Source organism: Eurosta solidaginis, chromosome 4, assembly GCF_040869045.1.
Source record: "Eurosta solidaginis isolate ZX-2024a chromosome 4, ASM4086904v1, whole genome shotgun sequence".
In the NCBI taxonomy this organism is placed as follows: Eukaryota; Metazoa; Arthropoda; class Insecta; order Diptera; family Tephritidae; genus Eurosta; species Eurosta solidaginis.
Genome location: NC_090322.1, coordinates 118452243 through 118462527, shown reverse-complemented (window position 1 = coordinate 118462527; position 10285 = coordinate 118452243). Strand labels below are relative to the sequence as shown.

General features: G+C 35.6%; 1 long non-coding RNA gene across 1 annotated transcript; it reads left to right on the top strand.

Annotated features, from left to right (window-relative positions):
* Positions 1-7816: 7816 nt before the first annotated feature.
* LOC137250210 (uncharacterized) lies at positions 7817-9958 on the top strand. Its single transcript, XR_010952863.1, has 4 exons — positions 7817-7878; positions 7944-8091; positions 8155-8369; positions 8441-9958. It is a non-coding gene; the product is annotated as an uncharacterized lncRNA (long non-coding RNA).
* Positions 9959-10285: the final 327 nt, after the last annotated feature.

Here is a 10285-nt window from a genome sequence, read left to right as displayed (position 1 = left end):
TTTTGGATTATTTATATCATCCATATGATGACAAGAAAAAAACCGATACTGGAGTTGAAAACGGAAATATTCCAAGCCGAACTTTTGCCGTAGCAGATACCAATACCAGATCCAGCCTAAAGCCGAAATTGCTACAAAAGCCTCCTGGCTTTAGCCAGAAGGAAAACCCGGAACCGTAATTGAAGTCAGTACTACAACCGAACTAGTGTCCAAAAATTAAACCGAAAGCAAAGTCGGTTCCGAACAGAAGAGCCAAAAGAAAAATTGGATCAAAACAACCACGCAATGGCACTGAACCCGAAAGTTCTGTGGCATAGCGACTCAATTTGAAATTTTCAACACACACATGCTTTTTATACTCAGTTGAGCAGAGCTCACAGAGTATATTAAATTTGATTGGATAACGGTTGGTTGTACAGGTATAAAGGAATCGAGATAGATATAGACTTCCATATATCAAAATCATCAGGATCGAAAAAAAATTTGATTGAGCCATGTTCGTCCGTCCGTCCGTCCGTTAACACGATAACTTGAGTAAATTTTGAGGTATCTTGATGAAATTTGGTATGTAGGTGCTGAGCACTCATCTCAGATCGCTATTTAAAATGAACGATATCGGACTATAACCACGCCCACTTTTTCGATATCGAAAATTTCGAAAAACATAAAAAGTGCAATAATTCATTACCAAAGACAGATAAAGCGATGAAATTTGGTAGGTGAGTTGAACTTAAGACGCAAAATAGAAAACTAGTAAAATTTTGGACAATGGGCGTGGCACCGCCCAGTTTTAAAAGAAGTAATTTAGAAGTTTTGCAAACTGTAATTTGGCAGTCGTTGAAGATATCATGATGAAATTTGGCAAGAACGTTACTCTTATTACTATATGTCTGCTTAATAAAAATTAGCAAAATCGGAGAACGACCACGCCCACTTTTTAAAAAAAAATTTTTTTTAATTCAAATTTTAAAAGAAAAGTTAATATCTTTACAGTATATAAGTAAATTATGTCAACATTCAACTCCAGTAATGATATGGTGCAACAAAATAAAAAAATAAAAGAAAATTTCAAAATGGGCGTGGCTGCGCCCTTTTTCATTAAATTTGTCTAGGATACTTTTAATGCCATAAGTCGAACAAAAATTTACCAATCCTTTTGAAATTTGGTAGGGGCATAGATTTTATGACTTTAACTGTTTTCTGTGAAAATGGGCGAAATCGGTTGAAGCCACGCCCAGTTTTTATACACAGTCGTCCGTCTGTCCTTCCGCATGGCCGTTAACACGATAACTAGAGCAAAAATCGACATATCTTTACTGAACTTAGTTCACGTGCTTATCTCAACGCAATTTATCTTGGTGTAAAAAATGAACGAAATCCGACTATGACCACGCCCACTTTTTCGATATCGAAAATTACGAAAAATTAAAAAAAATGCCATAATTCTATACCAAGGACGAAAAAAGGGATGAAACATGGTAATTGGATTGGTTTATTGACGAGAAATATAACTCTAGAAAAACTTTGTAAAATGGTTGTGACACCTACCATATTAAGTAGAAGAAAATGAAAAAGTTCTGCAGGGCGAAATAAAAAACCCTTGAAATCTTGGCAGGTATTACATATAGAAATAAATTGGCGGTAGCCAACAGATGATGTTCTGTGTCACCCTGGTCCACATTTTGGTCGATATCTGAAAAACGCCTTCACATATACAACTACCACCACTGCCTTTTAAAACTCTCATTAATACCTTTAATTTGATACCAATATCGTACAAACACCTATAGAACTAAGCCCCACGCCCTTTTAAAATGCTCATTAACACCTTTCATTTGATACCCATATCGTACAAACATATTAAGCGTCCACCTATAGAACTAAGCCCCACTGCCTTTTAAAATACTCGATAACACCTTTCGTTTGATACCCATATTGTACAAACGCATTCTAGAGTCACCCCTGGTCCACCTTTATGGCGATATCTCGAAAAAGCGACCACCTATACAACTACCACCACTCCCTTTTAAAACCCTCATTAATACCTTTAATTTAATACCCATATTGTACAAAAAAATTCTAGGGTCACTCCTGGTCCACCTTTATGGAAATATCTCGAAACGGCGTCCACCTATGGTACTAAGTATTACTCCCTTTTAAAATACTCATTAACACCTTTCATTTGATACCCATATTGTACAAACAAACTCTAGAGTCAACCCTGATCCACCTTTATGGCGATATCCCTACATGGCGTCCACCTATAGAACTATGGCCCACTCCCTCATAAAATACTCTTTAATAATTTTCATTTGTTACACATGTCATACAAACACATTCCAGGGTTTCCCTCGGTTCATTTTCTTACATGGTTATTTTCTCTTATGTTGTCACCATAGCTCTCAACTGAGTATGTAATGTTCGGTTACACCCGCACTTAACCTTCCTTACTTGTTTTAATTAAAAAATATTACATCTCAAGACATGAAGCACATATCCTTCAAAGAAATATGCACCTCAAATACCTACAAGACGAGTTTGCAAAGTTAAACGTAATTATGTATATATGTATCTTCGATATTTATTGGGTTACTAAATTACTTAATTTTTATACTCAGTTGAGCAGAGCTCACAGAGTATATTAAGTTTGATTGGATAACGGTTGTTTGTACATATATAAAGGAATCGAGATAGATATAGACTTCCATATATCAAAATAATCAGGATCGAAAAAAAATTTGATTGAGCCATGTTCGTCCGTCCGTCCGTCCGTCCGTCCGTTAACACGATAACTTGAGTAAATTTTGAGGTATCTTGATGAAATTTGGTATGTAGGTTGCTGAGCACTCATCTCAGATCGCTATTTAAAATGAACGATATTGGACTATAACCACGCCCACTTTTTCGATATCGAAAATTTCGAAAAACAGAAAAAGTGCAATAATTCATTACCAAAGACAGATAAAGCGATGAAATTTGGTAGGTGAGTTGAACTTAAGACGCAAAATAGAAAACTAGTAAAATTTTGGACAATGGGCGTGGCACCGCCCAGTTTTAAAAGAAGGTAATTTAGAAGTTTTGCAAACTGTAATTTGGCAGTCGTTGAAGATATCATGATGAAATTTGGCAAGAACGTTACTCTTATTACTATATGTCTGCTTAATAAAAATTAGCAACATCGGAGAACAACCACGCCCACTTTTTAAAAAAAATTGTTTTTTAATTCAAATTTTAAAAGAAAAGTTAATATCTTTACAGTATATAAGTAAATTATGTCAACATTCAACTCCAGTAATGATATGGTGCAAAAAAATACAAAAATAAAAGAAAATTTCAAAATGGGCGTGGCTCCGCCCTTTTTCATTTAATTTGTCTAGGATACTTTTAACGCCATAAGTCGAACAAAAATTAACCAATCCTTTTGAAATTTGGTAGGGGCATAGATTTTATGACGCTTACTGTTTTCTGTGAAAATGGGCGAAATCGGTGGATGCCACGCCCAGTTTTTATACACACTCGTCCGTCTGTCCTTCCTCATGGCCGTTAACACGATAACTTGAGCAAAAATCAACATATCTTTAATGAACTTAGTTCACGTGCTTACTTGAACTCACTTTATCTTTGTATGAAAAATGAACGAAATCCGACTATGACCACGCCCACTTTTTCGATATCGAAAATTACGAAAAATGAAAAAAATGCCATAATTCTATACCAAATACGAAAAAAGGGATGAAACATGGTAAGATACTTGGATTGTTTTATTGACGCGAAATATAACCTTAGAAACAACTTTATAAAATGGTTGCGACACCTACCATATTAAGTAGAAGAAAATAAAAAGTTCTGCAGGGCGAAATAAAAAACCCTTAAAATCTTGGCAGGTATTACATATATAAATAAATTAGCGGTATCCAATAGATGATGATCTGGGTCACCCTGGTCCACATTTTGGTCGATATCTGGAAAACGCCTTCACATATACAACTACCACCACTCCCTTTTAAAACTCTCATTAATACCTTTAATTTGATACCCATATCGTACAAACTCATTCCAGAGTCACCCCTGGTCCACCTTTATGGCGATATCTCGAAAAGGCGTCCACCTATAGAACTAAGGCCCACGCCCTTTTAAAATACTCATTAACACCTTTCATTTCATACCCATATCGTACAAACATATTCTAAAGTCACCCCTGGTCCATCTTTATGGCGATATCTCGAAAAGGCGAACACCTATAGAACGAAGGCCCACTCCCTTTTAAAAATACTCATTAACACCTTTCGTTTGATACCCATATTGCACAAACAAATTCTAGAGTCACCCCTGGCCCACCTTTATGGCGATATCTCGAAACGGCGTCCACCCATGGAACTAAGGATTACTCCCTTTTAAAACACTCATTAACACCTTTCTTTTGATACCCATATTGTACAAACAAATTATAGGGTCACCCCTGGTCCACCTTTATGGCGATATCTCGAAAATGCGACCACCTATACAACAACCACCACTCCCTTTTAAAACCCTCATTAATACCTTTAATTTGATACCCATATTGTACAAACAAATTCTAGGGTCACCCCTGGTTCACCTTTATGGCGATATCTCGAAAATGCGACCACCTATACAGCAACCACCACTCCCTTTTAAAACCCTCATTAATACCTTTAATTTGATACCCATATCGTACAAACTCATTCTAGAGTCACCCCTGGTCCACCTTTATGGCGATATCTCGAAAAGGCGTCCACCTATAGAACTAAGCCCCACGCCCTTTTAAAATACTCATTAACACCTTTCATTTTATACCCATATCGTACAAACATATTCTTAAGTCACCCCTGGTCCACCTTTATGGCGATATCTCGAAAAGGCGAACACCTATAGAACGAAGGCCCACTCCCTTTTAAAAATACTCATTAACACCTTTCATTTGATACCCATATCGTACAAACATATTCTTAAGTCACCCCTGGTCCACCTTTATGGCGATATCTCGAAAAGGCGAACACCTATAGAACGAAGGCCCACTCCCTTTTAAAAATACCCATTAACACCTTTCGTTTGATACCCATATTGCACAAACAAATTCTAGAGTCACCCCTGGCCCACCTTTATGGCGATATCTCGAAACGGCGTCCACCTATGGAACTAAGGATTACTCCCTTTTAAAAAACTCATTAACACCTTTCTTTTGACACACATATTGTACAAACAAATTTTAGGGTCACCCCTGCTCCACCTTTATGGCGATATCTCGAAACGGCGTCCACCTATGGAACTAAGGATTACTCCCTTTTAAAATACTCATTAACACCTTTCTTTTGATATCCATATTGTACAAACAAATTCTAGGGTCACCCCTGGTCCACCTTTATGGCGATATCTCGAAAATGCGACCACCTATACAACAACAACCACTCCCTTTTAAAACCCTCATTAATACCTTTAATTTGATACCCATATCGTACAAACACATTCTAGAGTCACCCCTGGTCCACCTTTATGGCGATATTTCCAAACGGCATCCACCTATAGAACTAAGGCCCACTCCCTTTTAAAATACTCATTAACACCATTCGTTTGATGACCATATTGTACAAACAAATTCTAGGGTCACCCCTGGTCCACCTTTATGGCGATATCTCGAAAATGCGACCACCTATACAACAACCACCACTCCCTTTTAAAACCCTCATTAATACCTTTAATTTGATATCCATATTGCACAAACAAATTCTAGAGTCACCCCTGGCCCACCTTTATGGCGATATCTCGAAACGGCGTCCACCTATGGAACTAAGGATTACTCCCTTTTAAAAAACTCATTAACACCTTTCTTTTGACACCCATATTGTACAAACACATTTTAGGGTCACCCCTGCTCCACCTTTATGGCGATATCTCGAAACGGCGTCCACCTATGGAACTAAGGATTACTCCCTTTTAAAATACTCATTAACACCTTTCATTTGATACCCATATCGTACAAACGCATTCTATAGTCAACCCTGATCCACCTTTATGGCTATATCCCTAAATGGCGTCCACCTATAGAACTATGGCCCACTCCCTCATAAAATACACTGTATTACCTTTCATTTGATACACATGTCATACAAACACATTTCAGGGTTACCTCGGTTCATTTTCCTACATGGTTATTTTCCCTTATGCTGTCACCATAGCTCTCAACTGAGTATGTAATGTTCGGTTACACCCGAACTTAACCTTCCTCACTTGTTACTTTACAAAATACATGAAATTTTAAAATAAATCAGTACTTATTCATGAATATACTATTAACTCAGCATTTTATATACAATCCCATCCTAAATTTTCAACTTCTCTTGAAGACAGTAACGTTAGCACTCATATATACATGTATTGAAAATAAGGTCCACTACAAAAAACATTTAGCAATAGCAATAGCATTTCCCAAATAATGACCTTAGGCAGATAAAGTAGGAACTATATTTGTATCTCACTTTACATTAAACTGCTTTGGAATATAAATACATACATTAAAAGATGCATACAATACAAAACGGTCCCTTATTTATATATCATAAACAAAATTAATGTTGCGACCATTGGATATTTTTCAAATCAATTGGTTCTTGCACCATCTCCCATAATGGAGACATTTCACGTAAACGTTCGACATGTTTGATGCATGCATCTGTAATATAAGCAACCTCTTCAATGGTGGTAAAACGACCAATACCAAACCTATACTTTCAAATTAACTACACAATTCAGTACGATACACTCGTATACCTTATTGAACTATGTGCCAAATCCTCATCAGTTCCAATCGCACGTAGTACGTACAAAGGTTCCATTGATGTAGAAGTACATGCTGAGGCACTAGACAACGCTACATCTTTTAAAGCCATCAGTAATGCTAAATTTAATAAACCACTATAGCTTTGCTCTGAATCACCATTACATATACCATGTGTAATCTTGAACTGATGCGATGATATAAACGTTTCGAAAGAAAATCTATAAATTTCTTATCATATTCCATTTCTTTGAGTGCAAGATCACATGCAGCACCAAATCCAATAACAATAATCCGAAGGCGAAAAAGAAACATTTTAGCTCGTTCAAAAGATATTCCCAAAAAACCGAAAAATGACCCCGGAGTTCTTCGAAACCGGGGTGGGATCCATAGTATTTTTGCGCTGGCGGTCTTCGGCCGCGCTTATAAAAAATTAACAAAACTATATCTGCGAAAAACACTTATGTCCACAATTTTTTTTTGTGGGTACGAATATCATCAACATTACAACGCACACATGAATAAATTGTAAATTTTCAACTTCTTTTGCAAATATCTCTTGACCAACACAAAATAGTTTGCCTCCGCCTTCGGATTATTGTTGTCGAGGTTAATGCGCGTCTTTTAACACCTATCTCGATATTTGTGGACGCGTATTATCAGTGTCATGCTGTCGTATAGAATTACCAAGAATTGATGCGCTGGAAACGTTGAAAAAATGATTCAGCTGCTATATGTAAATAAATAATAGCAATAAATTAAATATATATCATTTAAAAATCTGCTAATTACCTTTATTTTCCGTTAAAAATGCCTTTTTCCTCCAGCTTCATCAGCAAACCAACTTTTTTCTTTTTTTGTTTTGGCTTTGTTGACGAAAATTACATGTGACATTATTAGCCGTGTTTTTTTAACACGCGTATATCCGTTTACGCTTAAGACTGCTAAGAGACAAGTTTTTTTGTCGCTTGTGAAATAGTAGAATATAAAATCAGTACTTCCAAGTTTCAATAAGTAGTTTTTATCGACTTTTATAGTCTGTTTTACCATCCCTAATTAAAAAACAAAATGTCAGCAGGAGAAATGTAAGTACTTTTGTGTAAATATTATAAAAAATTTTAAATAATGCATATTTACTCAATTTCTTCAGAAAAGAATCAAGGAAACGTTGGACGAGGGAGGAGACGCTTCTTTTGTTGCAGTGCTACAGTACCCGAAAGGACGAGTTTAAGCAAAGCAGGAAAAGGAAGTATGCTTACGTGAACGTGTTGGAAGATATGTTTGGACGAGGCTTTTTGGTATGTTTCTTTTAGAAAATTTTGTATTCAAAGGGTTGATTATGTTTTATATTGATTTTGTAGGATACCACTGTAACAATAAAGGCGTTGGAGGCGAAGATGCGTACACTTTTGATAGTGTATAAAAGCGCCAAGGACAACAACAGGCAGACCGGTGCGACATATTGCAAAGGTCCATTTATGGAAGAAATGAATGAGATTTTTGGCCGTGAGCCAATAATCTCAAATTCTCACAGCCTGAAGGCCATTATCTGAGCGCTGTTCGTTGGCTGCTGTTGGTAAATATTTCACTAATTGGTTATCTATTAGTTTCTCTTAAATACAATATTTGTTTATATTTATTGATAAGTCATGTTTACTTCGTGATACCCTGTTGTTGTCCAGTAAAGACTCATCATCGAACACAGAGTCTCAGCGCAATATAGCTTGCACATCAAGGTGTTTGTCGACTTGTAATCACGATCCTTTAGGAGATATGCCAGCGTCCAGTGGAAACTCATTTTCCAGTCCAGTGTCATTGTGCTATGTAGCCTCCAACCGAGTACCTTTGACTATTGGAACAAGCAATCGCCGAAAAAGAAAGAGTGCAAAGGAGAACTATTATGAAAAAAAGTTAGAGTTAAAAAGAAAATTTTACGAGGATATCAAGAATATGATTTCGGAGAAATTAAATGCTCTTTAAGCCAAGGAATTCACACTTTTGTGTACTCAGTGCATCTGTTGTATAAACTAGGGAGAGCGTGAGCATATGTGTTGTGAAGTACCTGAAAAATGCTGAAATACATTGAATCAAATCCATTTGCTTAAATATATTAGTAAACAACTTGTACGTATGTTACACTTACACTTCAATATTTCTACAATCATCTTCAATTGTTGCTAAATCGTGATAAATAGCATTTTTCAAGTACTTCACAACACATTATGCTCACGCTCTCCCAAGTTTATACAACAGATGCACTGAGTACACAAAAGCGTGGATATCACGATCGAAAAAATAAGTGCTTCGTCTTAAGATTTCTGAAACTTCACATAAATTTTCTTAAGCAAAAATTCAAGTAGAAGGTCGGAAGTCTTAAGCTGAAGCAATTGCTCAATTTTTATTAATATGCAAATGAATTTTAAAATTAAAAAAGTAAAAAAGAAAACAATGAATTTAAAATGTGATAAGCCATGAATTTAAAAACTTAGTGATAGTCTATTTATTTCGAAATTCAGGGCTAAGGGTAAATTAAGTATTTAAAAAAAAAATAATCGTTAGTATTTTAGAATTATAAAATGAAAAAATTAAAAAAAAAAAAAACAATGAATTTAAAATGTGATGAGCAATGAATTTAAAAACCTAGTGATAGTGTATTCATTTCGCAGGGCTGGGGTAAATTAAGTATTTAAAAAAAAAAATAAAAATAATCGTTACTATTTTAGGCAAGTAAACGAATTTATAAACTGAATTATGTTATGAATGTGTGTAAATATGTATGTAAATTTAAAATGATTGAATTGAGGAATTTGGTCTTGTGATAATTAGACAAATATATTTTGAATTTGATAATTTAATTTTGTTACAAAAAACAAGACTAAGTATATATAGACTACATAATGGAATACCTCGGCTGCTAGTGCGAAAACTGTTTCAGAGTTTGTTTGGAAAATGCCATGCTTATGAAATAGGGCGATTTCCAACTGTCAGCCGAGGTATTCCACTCAGCAGTCGATATAGCAATAAATAAATGTATATACATGAAGTCAGCAAATTTAAATGAATTTTATGAATTAATTTTAATTTTTGTCAATCGTGTAACACAGTACCTCTTTTAAGACAGCATACAAAACAGTTAATTAAATAAAGTATACAAGTTTAATTTTACTTCTGTTATAGTACTCAGCATGGTGGGGCTATTGGGAAATCATTCTATTTTGCGATAGGTCGTTTTCGGGCTTTAATACCAAGATCCATCAGCTAAAAGTGACATTAGGAATGGTATTTTCGAATGAAGAAGTTAAAGAAAATTGTGGATAGGGTAGATGTCTTTGTTCAATATTACAGCTTTTGTTTCTAGATGGCGACCGCATCGGAAATTCCCCAGGCCTGTTTTTGAATCCGTAGTAGCGAATATCCTACCCGGACGTTACTATTTTCCGTATCCCTCCATCACACTAATGTCTTTTCTTACCCTCTTTCTTTTCCTTTCTA